This window comes from Mus musculus, chromosome 14 (assembly GCF_000001635.26).
Source record: "Mus musculus strain C57BL/6J chromosome 14, GRCm38.p6 C57BL/6J".
NCBI classification, from domain to species: Eukaryota; Metazoa; Chordata; class Mammalia; order Rodentia; family Muridae; genus Mus; species Mus musculus.
Genome location: NC_000080.6, coordinates 122,271,417 through 122,292,620, shown reverse-complemented (window position 1 = coordinate 122,292,620; position 21,204 = coordinate 122,271,417). Strand labels below are relative to the sequence as shown.

Here is a 21,204-nt window from a genome sequence, read left to right as displayed (position 1 = left end):
TCATTCACTGACCGAAACTGAGCAATCAATCCAAACTACATGGTTTTTGGTTTTGTTTCCTGTATACAGTAAGGAATCAGCCAAGCACCTCTGAATCTCTGGCTCTGCTGAATTTCTTTACAGTCACATTTATCAGCATGAAGCTTTGTGCTTGGCTGTGCTCAGGTTTGCTGACAGACTGGACGCTGCACTTCTTATGAATTAATTGTAGGGACAATCTTAGGTATCACCCAGAAAATTACCTTTGCTTGTTCGTTCATTTGATTGTTTAGCCCTGGCTGCCCTAAAACTTGTTCTGTAGACCAGGCTGCCCTTAAATTCACAGAAATCCACCTGCCTCTGCATCCAAGCACTGGGATTAAAGTCATGTGCCACCACCACCCAGCTGGAAATGTCTCCTTTTTTTCAACAGTCAGGAACCTCTTACATTCTACATACACTCTGGGCTGAATCACGACTTAAGGGGAAAAAAAAAATACAAACTGCACATACAAAATTCACACGGAATGTGTCTTGATCAATACGAAGAAGCTGTAAGAAAACTATTGCAGAAATAACTTCAGTCAATTTACACAATTGATTTGTTCTTCCGAGGGGCCTTTCATTTACTCTGCCCCTGATTGAGTCGTTACATGAATCATGAAGGTTTTACTATTAAGATAAGGGGAGAATTTCAATCAGGGAGTACCCTTGATGGTTTAATTAAAGAATTTTTGCATCTCACTTACACAGCATCGCTCCTTAAGTACTGCATGGCATTTATTTAAAACGTCCCAAAGGCAATTAAGCCCTTGATTAACAATAAAAATTTCTTCCTTAACTTCATTGTCAATTAACATGAAGCTCGTTTTTCATTGCCTGAAACGTACAGTGCACGGTACTCAATGGATTCAACCTGCATATAAATCCACACAAGCCACTGGGGGGTGGGGGTGGGGGACTAAAAAGCATCAAAATACACAGACAGAAATCCTTTCAAAAAGTGGGACTAACTGGACTGTAGCTTGTGTGGTCTGCCTGGCTTCATCTAAGCTGCAAGGACTCTGCTCTGGGTTGGGGGAGGACAAGAACTGGCACAATTCCTAACTCTGAAGGATCAGGTTTTTTGAGCTGATAGGAGGAGAGGGAAAATGATGAGTAATTTCCTTGCGCATATAGCTTCTCAAAGCCTGTGCCCATGGAAGGAGGCAGCAATGGGAAAGGGACTAAAACAAAAAACAAAAACAAAAACAAAAACAAAAACAAAAACAAAAAAAAAAAACAAAAAAACAAAAAAACGGGTCAAGAGGTTTTGGAGTCCAGCAGTTCTGGGGTTCATGACTTCAACCTGTACGAACAAAGCTCAGATGCAGTGTATGAGCTGGACATGGTCGTGAGCTTGTGAACTGGTAAGCTGAGTCAAAACCACCTCCCTACATCCTTGGGTCACACACAGAGATAACACAGATTGAGAAGACACTCCCCCCTCCATCCTGACCCCCATGTGTGGGTCTGGAACACGTGATCTGAAGAGCGCTGAGAATCTTGCTTCATCTAGAAAAACTCTGGCTATGGGAATGAGGGACAACTTCCATGCTGCTCAGAGCCATTGTAAACTCTACCCCCTACTCCTTAGCCAGGGCTGAACTTCTAGGATCAGCTATATATAAATCTAGGCTTCTCTGTGAACTTTATCAGCTCTAAGTTCTAATCCAAAAAAAAAAAAAAAAAAATGGAATTTCAAAAGGATCTTGCCTTTCATTTTAATAGTAGACTTTTTTTTTTTTTTACTTTTATTTAGTATTTGATTGACTCAGTGACAAGCCAGGAAAATACTTTGGACGTCAAATAGTTAACAAAGGGTCAATCAACCCTGGAGCCCAGGTTAGGCTGGGCTTATGGGGCAGGGCGGGGCTTACGGGGCAGGGTGGAGCTTGTGAGGCAGGGCTTCAGAGGTGTGACTGTGAATTCCGCCTTGGGGGGCAAAGAACCAATTTGTGAGGCAGTGTGGCTGCTGGTGAGGAACCCAGGTGGGGCCCATCACTTTCATCTTAATTAGCACCTCAAGTCCTTTCTCTGCAAATGTTGCTCACACCTCCGAGACCTATCTGTTTATTTCCTGCACGTGGGGAATTCCCAGGTATAAACACTAGTTGTTTAGCAAAACAGTGGCGCCCAATGTCCCCACATTTTCTACCAGAGAAGTTCCTTTTCAAGTTACCTGTAAATAAGATCTGTTTACACATTTCAAACTATCTTAGAAATGTATGAAACTATGAAATGATTCTATTCTAGTTTTCATTTCAAAAGACCCTTTAAAGCCACAATTATGTTAAAAAAAAAAAGACTACTAAATCACCTTTTATATTAAGTATCCGTTTATAGCAAACAATATTTAGGTACCTACAGTATGCTAGGGACAGTGTTAAGACAGCTGGTACCTGCAGTTATATTAAATCAAAATAAATTCTCAATAATATATATTTTTTAATTGAGAGCCCCTCAACTCAGCTCAGCATATAAGGACGCTTGCCACCAAACTTGAGACCCACATGATGAGAGAACCCACCCCCGCAGGTTGTCTTCAGCCCTAACCCGCCTGTGCACACACAAGCTCACACACAGCATTTAAGTTCTTTACTTGCATTACCTTAATCTTTAGAACAATCCCATGAAGCAGGCACTATATTATTGTTGCCTATTGCCTACTTGGAAACATAACATTGTATCCTATAATGTAAGTTTCTAACAGGCAGTTGAAACAATGTATAGCATGGGCACTTTCATTTGCATTATCCAGAAAAACTTCAAACAAATAAGATGGAGGGCTGGGGAAATGAGGAATCTAAGTTTGATGCCCTGAAGGAATTCATTAAAAACAAAAAACAAAAACCAGCTAGCTGTGGTAACCTGCTGCTGTAATCCCCACCTTCCTGCATCAACATGAGAGGTAAGAGAGCAGAATCTATGGGCTTGTTGGCCAGCTAGCCTGGAGACTCTGCATCAATAATGTGGAAGGCTAGACTCACACTCATTCATTTTCTAAAAAAAAAAAAAAAAAAAAAAAAAAACTCAGCAAAAAGTGACTGTATTTGTTACAACTTAGAACAAAACTCAGAAAACATCATTTACCTTGAAGGACCAGATAGGAGATATTTCAGCCTTTTAGGGGCTGAAGCGTGTGAGGTGATCACAGACGGGTGCCTGCAAATAAGATACCAACCTCCACAGATTTTTTATGCAATTAAAAAATAAAATTAGGTGCAAGTTTTTGATAATATCCTGCAAGAAAAAAAATGAGAATCTACTTTAGGGGGTAGTATTTTACTTAATTGGCATTCAAAGATAATGTGCCCATTAACTCATTTCCCCTGGAAAAACCATTCCTAGGCAAAGGCTATGCAGGAACAGGTGGTGGGTATGCAGAGGCTGGGGCATAGCTTAGTTGTCTAGAGCACTTGTCTAGAGTAAACAACCTGAATTAAAGTATCTGTCTCCAGGTCTCGCCACAGTCAAGTGTCTACACCCTGCAATCTCAACATTTCAGAGAGGGGATGTAGATGACAGAGGGGCCCCAGCCAGTAGCAGAGTAGGATGATCCACCGAGAAGCCTTGTCAACTCCAGCCCGGAGTAAGCCTTGTCAAAACATTGTGAGTGGCAGTGTCCCACGCCGCTCTCCACATTGAGCTGGGAGGTTGGAGGGGGACAGCCTGGAAGCCCCACACCATCCTCCACGTTGCGATGGGAGGCTGGAGGACTTTTACATCTACTGTTTGCACACTCTCTTGGGCTGCATTTTTTTTTTTAACTCTAAATTTCTCTAACTTCCCTCACTCTTCCGATCCTGATGTCAATGCATTTCTTTTGGGGGCAAGTTCTAAGGGATCAGTTTTGTGTTTCTAAGTATAGCACTTATTTCATCCTTTTAAAATACAAAACCCAGAAACTGAGTCTTTTGTGGGCTCCCTGCTCTTTGTGTGACCACAGGGGAGGGGAGAAGGGGGGGAGGGGAGGAACCAAATGGTGCCCAAAGGTCCAGGCTGTATTTGACTACAAAAATACAGAGCATGGGAGCAGGGCAAGAGAAATGAATCCAAAATCCCACAAACACACAAGGCTTATTTTTCTTTTATCAGATTAAGGATCGTAGGTCTTCATGCTTACTCGGATGGAACAAGAAAAGATGTTAACCTCTTTGCCTTGTTCCCTTTGAGTCTGAACAAAATAAAGACCCAGTACATTGAAAACATCCATTATCGTTCCCTTCTTCCTTTTAGGAGCAGGAGACAACATCTGGTGAAGGACTCAAGGTTATGTTGTCATCCAGAAGAGTCACGGGGAAGCAATGTCAAAGGGCCGGAGCCAGAACACAGACAGAAGCTCAGTTTCCCCTCCTTCCTGCGCCAACAGACCTAACCTGGACAGGGCTGGCCACTGAGGAATGAATTCTGGTCCCAGCTGCCAACAGCTCATTCCAGCTGCTTGGGGAGAAGAGCGGCACACACCGCAACATACACATGTCCAGAGGAGCTACTGCTTTTGAGGGAAAGGGCCATATTTTCCAAATTGGCTGACTGGCAGCCGAATGAACAGCCTAATGAACAAGAGCTGGTGACGAATGGTGCCTTTAGAAGTAGTTAGACACCATCCAGGACTGGTAGCAGACAAAGCAAGAAAAACAGGCTAGGGAGGAAGTGCACAAAGTAAAATGGAAAGAATTTTAAGTGACCAATTAAAAAGAGGGGTGGTTTCCCACCCAGTCTAAGCAGCTGTCCCTCTACAGAGACAGTTCGGACAAAGTCTATTCCTTTCTGTGGTGGAGTCAAGTTCCCAGGAAGGACAATTTTTTTACTGGGTTTTCTCTTCTCGAGCCATCCCTAAGGCATAATATAGCACCGGTATTGTAGGATCTTAAACGTTAATATAAGGAGCAGAGGAGGTGGCTCAGTGGCTTTAAAAGTAGACAAGCTTGAGGACCTGAGTTCAAATCCCCAGGAACCCACATAAAAGCCAGACTTGGTCATGTGTACCTGTGACCCCAGTGTTGGGAGGTGAAGACAGGTGGGTCCAGGGAGTTTGGTGGTCAGCCAGCCTTACTAAAAAAATAAGGCCAGCACTCAGGAGGCAGAGGCAGGCGGATTTCTGAGTTCGAGGCCAGCCTGGTCTACAAAGTGAGTTCCAGGACAGCCAGGGCTATACAGAGAAACCCTGTCTCGAAAAACCGAAAAACCAAACCAAACCAAAACAAAACAAAACAAAAAAAAAAGCAAAAAGGAAAACATTATACAATGCCCTCTGGTCTCTAAATGTGCATGCATGGCTATGCATACCCATGTACATATATGTATACGCACTGACACACTATATATACCATAAATACACACACACACACACACACACACACACACACACACACATATATATATATACATATAAAGTAAAGTAATTTTTTTTAAAAAAACAAGATAAACAAGTCAGGCACAGTTAATTCCAATCTAGTGAAACTGAGGCGGGGGGGGGGGGGGGAAGATTTTGCTTTTGAGGGCAGTCTTGGCTACATTTTGAGATCCACCTATGGGGGCAGCATTAGAGAATGCATGCAGCTCGTTGGGATTCATGATTTAGCTCCTAGTACACATCTGTGAGTTGTTCATATAATAACAATGACACAGAAGTTTCTGCTAAGTTATTTCTCCACTACTGAAATGAGCCAATTCAAGCCAGCGTGTATATATAAAGGCAAGTTTACTGGGAAATGGCTCTCTGATTGGACCCAAGGAATCAGGCCAGGAAAGTCAACAAGGTGATGGAGACAGAGGCTAAGGGAGGGGGAGGGAGTGGAGGGAGACAGAGCATTGGAACACAGCAGAGAGGGAGAGAGGAGGGGTGGGGCTGGGGGAGATTATATATATATATATATATATATATATATACATACATACATGGGAAAGAGCCTTTGGGGGAGGGGAAGCCCAACCCCTGGGCTGTAAATTTCAGAGTAGAGAGTGGGGTAAGCCAGGAAAGGATGGAGGGACGCTGGGAGAAAATGGAGGCCAGGTCCACTTTGGTATGTTAAATATGCACCTCAGCTGTTGGTCCAGGGTCCAAAACTCAACAGTTATGAGGAAAACTGACTGATTTTTAAGTACTTTTAGTTCTGCCATAATGTTCTGTTGAGATGGATGGAAAAGGAAAGGGTAATAAATGCCCATATTTTAATATTTTAGCTTTATGGGTTTTTTTTCTATACACTCTTTTAAAAAAAGATTTATTTATTTATTTATTATATGTAAGTATACTGTAGCTGTCTTCAGACACTCCAGAAGAGAGAGTCAGATCTTGTTACAGATGGTTGTGAGCCACCATGTGGTTACTAGGATTTGAACTCAGGACCTTCGGAAGAGCAGTTGGTGCTCTTAACCACTGAGCCATCTCTCCAGCCCTCCATATACTCTTTAACAGGCTAAAAACACAGGGTCTTGGGAGCTGGCTCAGCAAGTAGAGCACTTTCTGTGCAGACAGGCAGGACTTGAGTCTAGATGTCCAGAACCACAGAGCACCAGACATGGCACAGTGCACCTGCAATCCTAACACCTCCTCCAGTGAGATGGGAAGCCAGGAGAGTCCCCAGAGCCTCTTGGGCCAGCTAGCCTAAGACAAACAGCAGAAAACAATAAACTACTTCTCCTAAACAGGGCAATACCAGTACCAGACACCCTAGGCTGTCTCTGACCTCTATTCTTTTTTTTTTTTTTTTTTAATTTATCTATGTGTCTATCTCTATGTTTCTTTGTCTCTCTGCCTGTGGCTCTCTGTCCCTCTGAGTGTGTCTCTTTCTGTGTGTCTCTCTGTCTTTGTCTCTGTGTCTCTGTCTCTCTGTATGTGTGTGTGTGTTTAAGATTAGAGATCAGACAGGGTGGTGGTGGTGCACGCCTTTAATTCCAGCCTTTGGGAGGCAGAGGCAGGTGGATTTCTGAGTTCAAAGCCAGCCTGGTCTACAGAGTGAGTTCCAGGACAGCCAAGGCTACACACAGAGAAACCCTGTCTGGAAAAACCAAAATAAATAAATAAATAAATAAATAAATAAATAAAAATAAAAACTGTTCCCACTCCCTCCCCAACCCCCAGGGTGAGGATCAAATCCAGAGCCTTATAAATGCCAAGCCAATTCTCTACCGCTGAGGTACATCTTCAGTCCTTGTTTTATTTTTAATACAATCTGACTATACAGCCCTGGCCTTGAACTTTAGAGCAGCTGAAGATGACTTTGAATTTCTGACCCTCCTACCTCTACCTCACGAATGTTAGGACTACAGGTGAATGCCACCACATCTGGTTTATTATCTCAACCATTTGCTTATGTGCCGAACATATTTATGATGTGTGTGCATGTATGTATGTGTGTTCATGTGCCATGGTGCCTGTGTGCAAGTCAGTGGACAACCTAGGGTATTAGTCTCCATGCACCCTTTTTAAGGCAGGTTCTCTTTGTTTCTCACTGCTGCCTATACCAGGCTGGGTCTCAAGCTTGGGAGATTTTCCTGCCTCTGCCTACCATCTTGCCATAGATGTGTGCTACAATATCACATTTTATGTAGGTTCTGGGGATTCAAGCTTAAGCTATTACCATTTGTATAGCAAGGGCATGAGATTCGGAGACATCTCCCAGGGCCATCTCAACTTTTAGAGGGCCCTTATTGGATTTATATTTACTTTCCCTAATCCGTATGAGTCTTCCAACTCCTTGCTTTTCTTCAAATAGTGCAACTTTCCAGTATCTGACCAATATCAATGAAAAACATAACAAATTCAGGGCTGCCTACCTCAGCCCTCATCCTTATGACCCTGAGAAAGGGGTTGTGTGCCTTCTGTGTTTTTGGCCTACGAGTAGCCTCCTGCGATCTTTGGCTATGGTCTCTATGTCCTTTCCCTTCCCTGAAGGATCATCCTGGTCTGTTCTTCGGAGGCTTCTGGAAGCCCACATCCTGCCAAGCTCATGTAGTCCACCACTTGCACCCCAGCTTAGCCAGGCCTGTCCTGAGAAAGGTAAGAGAAAATGCCTGTCTTGGGGTCTCACCAAAGACACCAATGAGCCTAGGGCCAGGGATACTTCTGAGGACCCATGCACTAGCCTCCTGCAGAGCCTACCAGAAACTCAGCTTGTTCCCCTTGTTTTGTTTTTTTTTAACCACAGTGACAGTCACAAGCTTGGGAGAGTGGGGTCCTAGAGCCCAACCAAGAAGCCACTTGTGAATGATCCTTGGTTGTGGCTGTGAGTGCTCCTCTGTTGTGGCTCTGGAAATAAGGACTTACACAGACAACTCAGATGGCACTCAGCCCCATCCCTCCATCTAGCAGCAGGTTCAGTGATAGTACTAACAGGCTAGGCCGATGCTGACAGTACCGATGGAGATGCCCATGAGAGCAGTAGGGTGACTTGGGGCAGTAACACATTGTATGAGCTGAAAGCTGGCCCTCCCTTCCTTCTGATGTTATCAACAGAAGTAACACAGACTCTGCTAACTGACAGAGAAAAAAAAAAGGAATTAGTTTTTTTGGTTTTTTTGAAATAGGGTCTCATAGCTCAGGTTGACCTCAAACTGGCTACGTAGACAAGGGTGACATGAGCCTCTTTACCTTGCCGTCCACCTCCCGAGTGCTGAGTTTACAAGCACTTGAGCCACAAGTACTTGGTTTTTAAGTGGTGCTGGGGATTAAAATGGAGGGCCTGGTGCATGTTAGACAAGCACTTTGCCAACTGAGCTCTATCACCAGCCCCAAAGGAGTCTTTTTCTGGAGAGTGCTTCATCAATGACCTAATGGGTCCCTTGCTTTCTTTGCACCCATTAAGAGGGCAAAGCACTATGATGCATCTTCCTGCCTTCATGTTCATTTCTGAAGTCTATCAAATCCAGCTGACACACGGCCCCCAAACAGACCCATGAGACCGGAGCCACACAGGTCACTGACCCGGGAAAAACTGATGCAGAGAAACACACTGAGGGTAACCACCACCCAACAATCCTTGTGGTTTTTGGTTTTTTGGATTTTTTTTTGTTTTTTTCCTTAAACATGACCAATAGTCAAACAGGTAGCTAACTAAAGGGCCTGGTCCTCAAAGCCATGGAAGAAAGGCTTCAAGCTGACCTATAAGCAGAGGGTCTTTGGGCTGGGATTGCATATACATTATCTCCATATAAACGACTGAGTACATCTGCTCATCAGCCACAATATGTCAAGCACAGCACAGCACACAAAGACACCTCTGCCAGTTTCAGAACTCCCATTTAGATTTATAAGGCAGCCTTTCATCCTGCCTTATGGGAAGAAGATGCTTTGCTGACCCCTTGCATTCTGGTTTCCTTGGCTCCCTTAGCAAGTCTGGATAGTGCTTCCAGACTATGACTGCCCAGGAAGGTGTTCTCAATGTTCAAAGTGGACGGAACAAGTGTTTTAAACAGATTAGAAGCCCGCTCTGTTTGCCTTCTGTATTGAGAAGGGCTGGATTTGAAGTGAATGAACTTTGGAGACTATCACATAACTCATGGGAAGACACGCAGTGGGGCCTGTAATAGTAACACTGATGTCCTCTGCAAATAGAGAGAACTGATGTGTCGTTCCCTGAGAGATGCAGCCAGGGTCAGGAAAGCAATTTTCTAAGCTGAGCATGGTGACACATGTTTATAGTCTCAGCACATTGGAGACCAAGAAAGAACGATTACTAGGAGCTCCAGGTCAGCCTGGGCTACAGAGGGAGAATGCCTCAAAAACCAAGAGGAGCAAAGAGAGAGAAGGGGAGGGCAGGCAAAGGGGAATTAATTTCATTTACCACTTGATTGCAGAGATAAAGTGACCAGAGGAACATAATGCTCCAATTTTGAGAAAGTCTTCCACATGTCCCTTCTTTTGTCTTATGAGGACCCGCCATCCTGGAAAGTCTGAGTTGGGCTCACTTTGAAGAGTGTTCCTTTGTCTCAGTGAGTGCCAAGCTTATTTCTTGGGAAAGCAGCAGCTAGCAAAGGGGAAGAAGTGGAAACCTGCTAAAGGGAGCGTTAAAGGAAGCGTTCTAAAATACCTGGGTTGCAGCTCAGTGGTAGAGCACTGTGCCTAACATGTGTGAGGTCCTGGGTTTGAGTGGAAAGTCTGAGACTGCCTCAAACCAGCAAAGGAGGTGAGTTGCTTCTCAGGTCTTTGAGGCCTTCGAGGAACTTGCCTTAGGAATGAAGCACTGATGCTATTACAACTCTTTGCTGGTCACAGAAGCAGCACCCACCTGCTGACTCCCCTATCTCTCAGGGTAATTGATGGAAATCAGAATGTTAGTAACTGACACTCTCAGGAAAACAGAGAGGATATGGGGAGGGGGAGCGGTTGCTATGGGTGTGCACTGTAGGCCAGGCCACATTAGGGACTGAACTCTCATTCCCAGCCTGAGCTGCTTGCTGGCTCTTTTTCCAAGTACGGAAAAACAAGTGACCACCAGTGGTCACTTGCTACACCACCACTAAGCCGCCATGGTTTCTCTAGCATTCATCAGGAGACATTTACCAGTCACAGTGCCCCAAGGACTAAGGCCCCAAACTCAGGCCAAAGACATGCTGCACCCCATGGACAGTTAAAGCTGGTTACTGAATACTAGGGGTACCGAGAAGTTTCTGCCGTTTACAACTGTGGTCCTACATGTAAGTTGAAAAGCAATTATACTGACATCAAAATGATGTTGAAATACTGGAAACCTGACATAAAGTCGGTATTTAATAAATAGTATTTGATAAGCGCATGAGTTCATCTTTTCTTTAAATCCAAAACTACTACCAAAAAACAACCAACAAGAAGCAGAATATCACACAATAATTTGTTCAAAGTGTTAATTGGTTGTTAAGCTTTTAGAAGAATTGTAGCAGTTATCATGCAAACACACTCTGAAGTTAATTCTAAAAATCTCACCCTAATTTAGCATTAAAAAAAAAATAGTTGGTGTATAAATTCATGAAAAGCAACCAAGCTTGCTACTTACAACTGAAAACACGCTTAAAATGGCAAATAAGGGATCCCCACTACAGACCCAAACTATCCTCTTAAATACAGACTGTTCGCCTGTTGCTCCAAGCGCATGTGCAGTGCCTGGATTAACAGGGCAGAAGGCAAGAGCCCTAAACACAGATCCAGGGTGTCCAGGGAGTAAGCCGAAAATGAAGGGGGATTCACACATCACCACAATGCCTCCCTGGGGGCCGTTCCGGTCCCTCAGAACCCAAATCCAACTTTTCAAAGCACCTAAATGTATGGCTACCAAATAGACTTTGCATTTGCAATAAATAAACACACACATTTCCCAAACCAGCTTTTAAAACACAATAGGTGTGACTGAGTTTCTACACTAAGCACTTTATCCCCCCCTCCCGACACAGCCCTAGATCAAAACAACCAAAGTTAACGTTCCCCACTGGCTCTCTTCAGAACATCCCTTCATCTCTCTGACAGACTCTCAACAAACAAAAAAGTTGGTAAACAAAAGAAAACAACTGACAATAGACCAGGGCTTCGTACCTGACCCTGCCTGTCCCCAGCCAGCCCCAGCTTCCCCTGCAGCAGCAGACAGCAGTGAAAGCTCCCACTGCTGGCCCAGCCCTGACCAGCCCCAGCCAGCCCCAGCCAGCCCCAGCCTCCCGGCACTAGCACCGGCACCAGACAGCAGAGAAAGCTCTCATTGCTGGCCCGCAATTTTCCCTTTCTTGCTTTGTTTCCTGCAGTCCAGAAACTTACCCAAACCATGAGTCTCCGAGCAAGAGTGATCCACGTATCTTTCAGAAAACAACAAAGCGCCAACTTTGTACTCTTGCGTCTTTCCTGGCTTTACTAAGACTGCAGGCCAACCGCGCTTTCCTAACTCAGGGTCCCAGATAGCAGTCATGTTGAAAGGCCAGCCTCGCCTGTCAAGGATTAGAACACTGTGTGGGACGCGCTCCTCTTCATCACAGCAAAGTAGGCCCGATAATGCTAGCACTCAGCAGGGCGCAGCCCGAACTTTAAGTCTCTACTGCGGCCCTGGCCGGCAGAGAGAGCATTACACATTTACTGAAATTATCTGTTGCACCAAAGGAGAGAATTAATCAAAGCCCCCCTCTTAATGAAATGCTTGACTGAGCCAACTACCCCGATCCCTTTTTAAATAGGACCCCGGTGGCAAGTGACCCTGACAGCATAGCCTAGGCAAGGTACCACACAGTAGCGCCTGCTCAGGTTTTCTCTTTTATGCATCACTAAGGGCGATTTTGAAGACTGTTCCTGAGTTCAGTGTGTTGAGACATCACAAGCTTAAAATTTCTTTGACTTTTTACAGCTTTGCTGGTCTTCGGGCCTTGTTTGTTAACTATGTACACTCCGTGCACACTCACCCCTGCCAACGCACACAACCCCAAAACAAGAATAAAACAAGATAGTCTGGATGAGACACACTGGAGAAGGCAGACGGGTGCTACTTTCTTAAACCAGGAAGTCTGGCCAAGATCAGTCTGGGAAGTCATTCTTTTTGGCATCTTCTCCAAGTCTTGGCTGCCTATGGTTAAAAAAAAAAAAAAAAAAAAAAAAAAAAAAAAAAAAAAGTAACTACACAGCCAGATTCACTTTCCTTGAATTAATATAGGAGAGTGTGTTTTACCATCAGAAATAAAGAAACATATTTAAGACTTAAAAAGCAGGGGAGGGGTGGAGGGAGCCAAGGGCCGAACCTAAATGTAGTATTTTTATTGACTTCTTAGAAACCAAATAACCTGGCATATTAGTGTGTGCATTCTACAGCAGACATTCAGCCCATTGTGGGACTCGGAGGAGAATAAAGGGAAACCCTACTGTTTGAAACCCAGCGGAACATCCCACAACAGGACACCACTGTTCCCTCACGCATGAATGGGACCAAGATGAAAGAAGTGATGGGCTTCTGAGGTGCAGCAAAAAACAAAGGGGACAAAAGTCCAGAGGGAGAGGGAATGACAGAGCTCACTGCAGCGCGAGGAGAGGAGCGAGGAGGGAGACAATGACCACGACAGCCAAGTGACACGGAGGAGAATGGAAAAGTCTACACAAGTGTCTCCGCTCCCCGCCCTTGATGAGAGGACAATCAAATGTTGGTACATCTGTCATTAAAAACGAAAAACAAGACAAAACAAAACCCAGAACCATCCTTATGCTCAGAAACTTTTAACTCTTCATTTAGCAAAGACTTTTTGAGTCTATGACACTTTGCGGGCTCTGTGTATGTGGCAGCATGTCCTGGAGACTGAGGGAGAAGTAAGTGGCCTGTCCACATGGAAGGGAATATGGATTTGCAGCTCACATGAAAAATGGGCCCAAGGATACTTATATAGAGCAAGTCAACCATAAAATATCTCCACTTCCCTCACACTATAATAAGGTATTTGATATAAATTTGGGGTTGAATTTTTACCTAGCAAACATTTGTGCCTTAAGTTTCTTTATCCTCTATACCAGGTGCCGAGATCCTATTGGATGAAGGAGGAAATCTGTGCGTTCACAACAGTGAATGTGGTCGTGGGGATGCGCTGACAATTATTGCTCTTTAACGTTTCTGTTTTTCTTAAACCGAGGCACACCTGTCCACACTTCAGGAACGTTGAGCCTTGCTATGAACTACTTGGGGAGGAAATCCTGGGTCCTGCCACCCCCAATATATTAAAACCCACTGGCTGGGCTTTGCTCTGTTATTCCGCCAGCCTGGGGAAGTCACACCAGGTTTTAAATCTCACTCATTCCTAGTTTGATGATGTGCAATCTCACACAGGATCCAAGAAGCAGTTATTGACCCTGTCGGAACACCCGATTAATGGATAAACGCTGTAATTGATTAGCAGAGGAGTGAGAATTAAAACAGGCCTTGGCGTCAATAACCAGCCTCAGACAAGGTATCTAACAGAAAATGTAAAACAGGAGCCCAGGGCTCAATCTCATCAAAGACAAGCTTTTCTTAAACCCAGAGGAAGCAAGGGAAGGAAGCAGACTCCTGTTCGGGTCGCTGCATTCTTTAATCCTTCCTCTAGGGAGGAGTGCTGTGGGAACACACACACACACACACACACACACACACAGTATGGGAACTCACTCACCACCTGCAAACATCAAGCATAGCAGAACAAGGCAGTTCAAAAGCCCCACTCAAGACGCTGACTCACAAGGACGTCCAGCCTGGACTATCCATGGAGACGCTACCTCAAAAATAAAATCAAGCAGGTTCCTGGAGAGGCAGGAAGCAAGGGCTTGCCAGAATATTGTTTCCATCTGCATCAGTAAGTGGAAATTTCATTCATTCAACCTGGTCTAGACAGATTATTGTTCTGGGCTACAGAGTACAAACATTACAATTTTCATGTTTGTTTGTCTGTTTGAAACAGGGTTTCTCTACATCTCCCTGGCTGTCCCAGAACTCACTATATAGACCAGGTTGGCCTAAAACTCAGAAATCTGCCCGCCTCTGCCTCCTAAGTGTTGGGATTAAAGGCAAGAGCTGCCATGCATGGTAAATAAATCTTGTGGTAGCCTAAGTGGATGCAGACTCCCTCCTGTCTAAAGTATCCAGAAACCCTGGATAACCTTAAGCAAAAGACAGAAGGAGCTGCTGGGGTGCTAGCTCAGCAGTGAAGTGTTTAGGGAACCCCAAGGACCAGAGCCTGCATGCCCATTACCCACACAAAGAAGCTGGGTGTGGCAGTGGGAGCCTGTACTCCCCCTTCATTTTGCAGAATCACTGAGCACCAGGCTTTTAATAAGTGACCTTGTCTCAAAATATAAAATGTCAAGCAATTGAAAAAGACATCTAACACTTACCTCTGGCCTTCAAACACACACACAAAGATAAAACAATGAAATTAAGACCAACGAGAAGCCTCAGTGGATAAAGTCTGTTGTTAACAATATGTAAGCAATGTCTAGCCTTCCCCCTACAGTCCCAATGACAACCCAATATACAATTCTACCAAGTTCACTCCGAGGTCTATGAGCTCATTGGGCAACTTTATAGAACATGGTTGGGACACTTCTTACCGTCTGAGGGTGCTCCCACCAAAAGATCATGCTGGAAAATTTGTATCAGGCAGGGATGATCGCTTTCCTATTTCCACACAGACGGAGCCCTCCCTCTATTAGACCTGGACCTTATACTCTAGCCCCTCCCTAGGCCTTGTGCAATTAGGGCAGATTTGCACATCAATGTGATATAGAGGACTAGATACTCAGGTGACTCTCCCCACCCCTCCACCGGGGGATACGCATGATGAATAAGCACCAGCTGAAGCTGAAATGATCTTTTGTCATCAGGCACAGCTGAATTCCAAAAGACGGAGGCGGTTTGGCTCTGAGCGTAGTCTTACACAGGGTGCTTTCCACCAGGCCTGATGACCTCAGTTCAATCCAAGGAACCTACATGATAGAAAGAGAACCAACACCCAAAGTTGTCCTTCAACTTCTACATGCGTGTCCTGGCACTTGTGTGTGCACACATATTACTATCAAATAACAATCATAATGAATTTTTTTTAAAAAAATTTAAATGGTCTCCCTGAGTAGCTTGAAGGAAGAAAGGAGACCCTCCAAGCACCAGTAGCAGCAGGAGCCTCAGAACTCGGGGGTTCTAAGTTGACACTGTGGTCCCAAATAGCTCTCAGCCATGGAAACAGAAGTAGGCTCTGCGTGTCAATACCCACTTGTGGCAGAAGGTACGCACACAGGGTGATGCAAGGCAAAGAGGGAACCGAACCAAACCGCACCCCTTAAGATGCACTGTCCACGAAGAGCAACCAGCAGCAACAAGACCGCAAGGTGGCCTAGTGGTTCAAAAAGGAAAGGGCCCCATGGGGGCACGGCCTATAGGGAGTGACACCTATTAAGAGGTATGGCCTAGTTGGCTTCCAACAAGTGTGTCACTGTGGAGACAGGCCTTGGAGTCTTAGATATGTTCCAGCTACACTCAGTGTGACACACAATCCCCTTCTGCTGCCTTTGGATCAAGATATAGAACTCTCAGCTCCTTCTCCAGTACCGTGCCTGCCTGGATGCTGCCATGCTTCACGCCAAGGTGATAACAGACTAAACCTCTGAAACTGTATGCCAGCCCCAGTTAAATGTTTTCCTATGTAAGAGTTGCCTTGGTCATGGTGTCTTTTCACACCATTGAAACCCTAACTAACATAGTAGCCTAATGTCTGGCTTGAGTTTGTTGAAAAGGATCATTAAAACCACGAGCCTATGCAGAGAGTGAGCAAAGAGATAAAGTTTGTATCTGTAAAAAGTTACAAATTGAGAAACGGCACTGTGAATAAGTGTTCAAGAGCCAGAAAGACGGCATGGTGGGTAGGAACATTTGCCACTACCCCAGATGAGCTGGTTCATGGTAGAAGGAGAGAACAAACTCCCACGAGTGTTCTCTGACCTATACACACCCTCTCTCTCACACATGCTAAACAAACAAATAAATGTAATAAAAAAAAATAAATGTAATCAACCATGATTTAAAGTTTAAAAATAATGTTGGATGGGCATGATAGCCCACACCTGAAATCCTAGCACTTGGGAAGCAGAGGCTGGAGGATCTCTGTTAATCTTTTTTATTTTTTAAATTTTTCTGTTTTTATCGGTTTCTCTGTGTAGCCTTGGCTGTCCTGGAACTCACTCTGTAGACCAGGCTGGCCTTGAACTCAGAAATCCACCTACCTCTGCCTCCTGAGAGCTGGGATAAAAGGTGTGTGCTACCACGCCCAGCTAGGTGACTCTTCTTAACCCTTGGAGTATAAACTGTCTGATGCTCTAAATGAAGTTGCTGCTCTTGCAGAGAACACCAGGGTGTGTGTGTGGTCACACACACACACACACACACACACACACACATATATATATATATATATATAACATTTATATGTATATATAGTACATTTATATGTATATATATGAGAGAGAGAACACCAGAGTTGTGTGTGTACACACATATATTATATGTATACATTTATATGGATATATACTTATTATATATATATATATATATGGAGAGAGAGAGATAGACAGACAGATAAACAGGGAGAGAACATCAGGGTTGTGTGTGAGTGTATGTGTGTGCACATATATACAAAGTAGACACCTGGTGTATGTGGTGTATGTATGTGTATATGTGTCTGTGTGTGTGTGTATTGAATATATACATATGTGTGTATGTGTATATATATATACACACCAGGGTTATGTGTGTGTGTATTTGTGCACATACATACAGAATGGACACCAGGGTTCTGTGTGTGTACATTTATATACATAATGAACACCAGGGCTGTGTGTGCACGTGTGTGTGCATACATATCTTGGTATACAGTCAGGAGATGGACGCCACGAAGCTGAGGAGCAAGCCTGGCAGTGTGAGCTGTCACAGCCAGTGTCAGAACAGCAAGCATTGAGGATTAATATTGAGCAGGACAGTATTTAAGCACACGCATGAGCTGCATAAACAATTGCGAATCACCACTAAATGAGGAGCTGCGAAGCTGCGGAACATAGAACTTAGGCAGCAATTCTTTCTTACATAGCTAAATACTCTGTTCCTAAGCAGCACAACAGACTCAAACTAATAACAGAGTTTTTACAAATTACCAAGAAAACGGCCTGTTAACTTGAATTCAGAAGAGGGGGCAAGATGTTAGAGATGGAATTCAGGGGGAGACTGTGTGCATAGCATGTGAGAGGTCCTGGGTTCAAGCCCCAGAAGACACACACCAAGGAAGCCAAGAGTTCCATGCTATTAATTCATGCTGAATCAATAATCAACACACACACAAACTCATATTGAACCACAATGTGGTGTGCTAAGTCAGAAGCCAGCCTGGGCTACCCAGGACCCTCTTCTGCAGAAACAAGACCCTGGATTCAGCCTGGGCTACCCAGGACCTTCTGCTGCATAGATAAGACCCTGGATTCAGTGTCCCCACACCACCAAACACAAATCAAGGAAAACAGGAAATCTCTGTTTAAGTCCACAACCCAGTCAGCAGAGGATCAGCACCTGCAAGCCCCTAAAGCTTACATCCTCGGGGAAATACAGTTGTTTCTCCCTTTCCTCAGGCCCCAGGGGTGGGGCAGTCACTACCTAGCTCTTCCACTTGGTTCCCATTCTCTTTTCCCAGAGTTTGCTGACAGTCAATCTTTTATGGCAAAAGCCCTAACGCACAGGCGTGTAGCTCGCTCTGAAAGCAACAAGATCACAGCAGAAGTCATCATCATGAAAGGAACTTAAAAACCAGGCATGACCACTCCCATCGGAAACCATAGTGCCAGGGAGAAGTGGGAAGGTAGGATGCCAGTCTGACCATCCAACTTATCAAAACTGTAAGCTTCAAGTTCAAAGAAAGACCCTGTCTCAGAAAAACGAGATTTGGACTGGGAGATGGCTCCATGCCTGCCACCAAGTCCCAAGAACCTGAATTCCAGGGCTGGAGAGATGGCTCAGCAGTTAAGAGCACTGACTGCTCTTCCAGATGATCCTGGTTCAATTCCCAGCACCCACATGGCATCTCACAACTGCCTGTAACTCCAGTATCTGACAACCTCACACAGACAATATGTGCAGGCAAAACCATACCAATGTGCATAAAATAAAATAAAAAAAAAATTTTTTTAAAGTGGGTCTGGGGCTGGTGAGATAGTTCAGTGGGTAAGAGCACCTGACTACTCTTCCGGAGGTCCGAAGTTCAAATCCCAGCAACCACATGGTGGCTCACAACCATCCGTAATGAGATCTGATCCCCTCTTCTGGGGTGTCTGAAGACAGCTACAGTGTACTTACATATAATTTAAAAAAAAAAAAAAAAGTGGGGCTGGAGAGATGGCTCAGTGGTTAAGAACACCGAGTGTTCTTCCAGAGGTCCTGAGTTCAATTCCCAGCACCCACGTGGTGGTTCACAACCATCTGTAATGGGATTTGATGCCCAGTTCTAATGTATTTGAAGAGGGTGACAATGTACTAATATGCATAAATAAATCTTTTTTAAAACCCAAAAACAAACAAACAAACAAAAAACAAAACCAAAACAAACAAACAAACAAACAAACAAAACCACCACCACCAACAACACAACCGAATTCCATTTCTGGGATCCACAAGGTGGAGAGAGAAACTCAACTTCTGCAAATTGTCTTCTGACCTCCACATGCACACTGTGACATATATATCTACTATAGTGAAAATTCTGGAATTCTGGTTTCTTAAAAAAATAAAATAAAATAAAAAACACACACAGAAATGGGCCTGGAGAGCTGGCTCAGCAGGTAAGAGCACTGGATATTTTTCCAAAGGACCTGGGTTCAATTCCCAGCACCCACATGATAGCTGGCAACTGTAACTCTGGTTTAAGGGATCCAACACCCTCACACAGATATACATGCAGGCAAAGCATTAATGCACACAAAATAGAAATAAATTTTTAAAACCCACAGTAATAAGAATATGCTTTATTTTAGTCCCAGGTTTAGGGATGTGGGGCTGACTGTGATTTGCCTCATGTGTTAGCAGAAGCATGATATTGCCAGGTGCAACTGTGTGACATTTGGAAATCTGGTAACTTTTCAGAGGGTATATAAATGCTAGAGCCCCACTAGACCATCTGGGTAGTTGTTGGATGTGGTTTTTTAGTAGCCGATGTCAAAGCAGAAACAAAAGGAAAGAAATTAGATTCTGGATTTTCCTAATTCCTATCTCTCTTCTATCCTCGCTTCTCTCCTACCTAGTGTTAGGGAAGGAAGCCAGGGGGATAAAGAGTGGGAAAAGAGAAGCCACAAAGTAGCAAATACCAGCTACAGCATATGCACACACGTGTCACAATCACACACACAAGTAAGTGTAATTTAAAACATGTTTTAGGCCAGGCAATGGCTCATGCTTGCAGAGAGAGAGAGAGAGAGAGAGAGAGCAAGCAATCGGGAAAGGAATGGAAAGGACAGACAGAGCAGGACAGGACTGCTCCTAGGCATGGTGGAGGAGAAAGTGTATTATAGATATAAGGGAAACATAGCCAGAGGCAGATGCATCTGGGAAAGTCCAGACCCTGGACCTTGTGGGGAGAGGGGTACAGAAAGGGAGAGAGGAGAACTTAGTAGAGCAGCCAGGCGGGGAGGTAACCACAATGTCTGGATTGTATCAGAAGGAACCTCTGGGGAACAGGAACAGAGAGCCCAGCTCCTGGACTGGAGAGTTCAGGGTAGAGGGCGGGTATGCCAGACGTATCCTGTAACAGGTATGTTAAATAGACACTTTACCTGCCTTCACAGTGCCTTTGGGCCAGTCTGGTCTGCAAAGCGAGTTCCAAGCCAGCCAGGGCCACACAGAGTAACGCAGTTTTGTGCACACGATCATGAAGAACTCAGATCTCAAGCCCCTTGATGACGCATGGTTGTCATCTCAGCACAGGAAGCAGAGCTATGTAGCAGCGAGATGCCACTCAGAGGATGAAGGTGTCAAGCTTCACAGTCTGAATTCCCTAGAACCCACATGACAGGGGAAACCCAACCTCACGTTTTTCTCTGACTCCCACAAGTGCACACCGGCACACACAAACTAATAAGTGTAATTAAAACAACAACAACAACAACAACAACAAAAACCCAAAACAAAACCAGGAGCTGGGGCCAGGTGTGCTAGTTTATGTCTATAATCAGAGCATTTGGGAGTGGAGGCCCAAGGACCGACAGTTCACGGTTATATTCAGCTACACAGTATGAGGCGAGTCTGGATGATAGGCGACCCTGTGTCAAGACAAAGAGAAGCACCGATCGATGGGACAGATTTGATCGTCGGCACTGACAATAAACTAACAAAATTTTATTAAGTGACTGATTTCATATATTCCCTACCGTGAGCGAAACTTACTGGGGAGCCATGGACTCGTCCAGCCCTGAGGGGCACCTTGAGAGAGGCTGGTACGATGGGAGCAGAAGGGTTAGGGGTTGGGAGGTCAGAGGTCACATAAAACATTTGAAAGGGCATTGTAGTAAAAGAGAAAGAAAGGGAGTTGGGAGAAGGGGGAGGGCTGGATGAGCAACATCCCTTGAGACCCATCCCCCCAACACACTGTACTTCTCCCACAAACCCCTCTCATGCCTTTACTTTGTCTTCCAAAGTCTCAATGACAAAGGCCACTGATGAAACTACCGTACAGTATAAATAACAGCTTTATTAT

General features: G+C 44.6%; 1 protein-coding gene across 5 annotated transcripts in view; it reads right to left on the bottom strand.

Moving 5' to 3' along the window:
• Clybl (citrate lyase beta like) overlaps nt 1-21,204 on the bottom strand; it is a 231,241-nt gene that overhangs the window by 109,614 nt on the left and 100,423 nt on the right. For 2 of the 5 annotated variants that reach the window (XM_030247994.1, XM_011245174.3), the window contains exon 1: nt 11,747-12,530. The exons of the other annotated variants lie outside the window; for them this stretch is intronic. The gene's annotated coding sequence lies outside the window, so the exon portion shown is untranslated. Of the gene's footprint in view, nt 1-11,746; nt 12,531-21,204 lie in introns of those variants that run through there. 5 annotated transcript variants of the gene reach the window in all.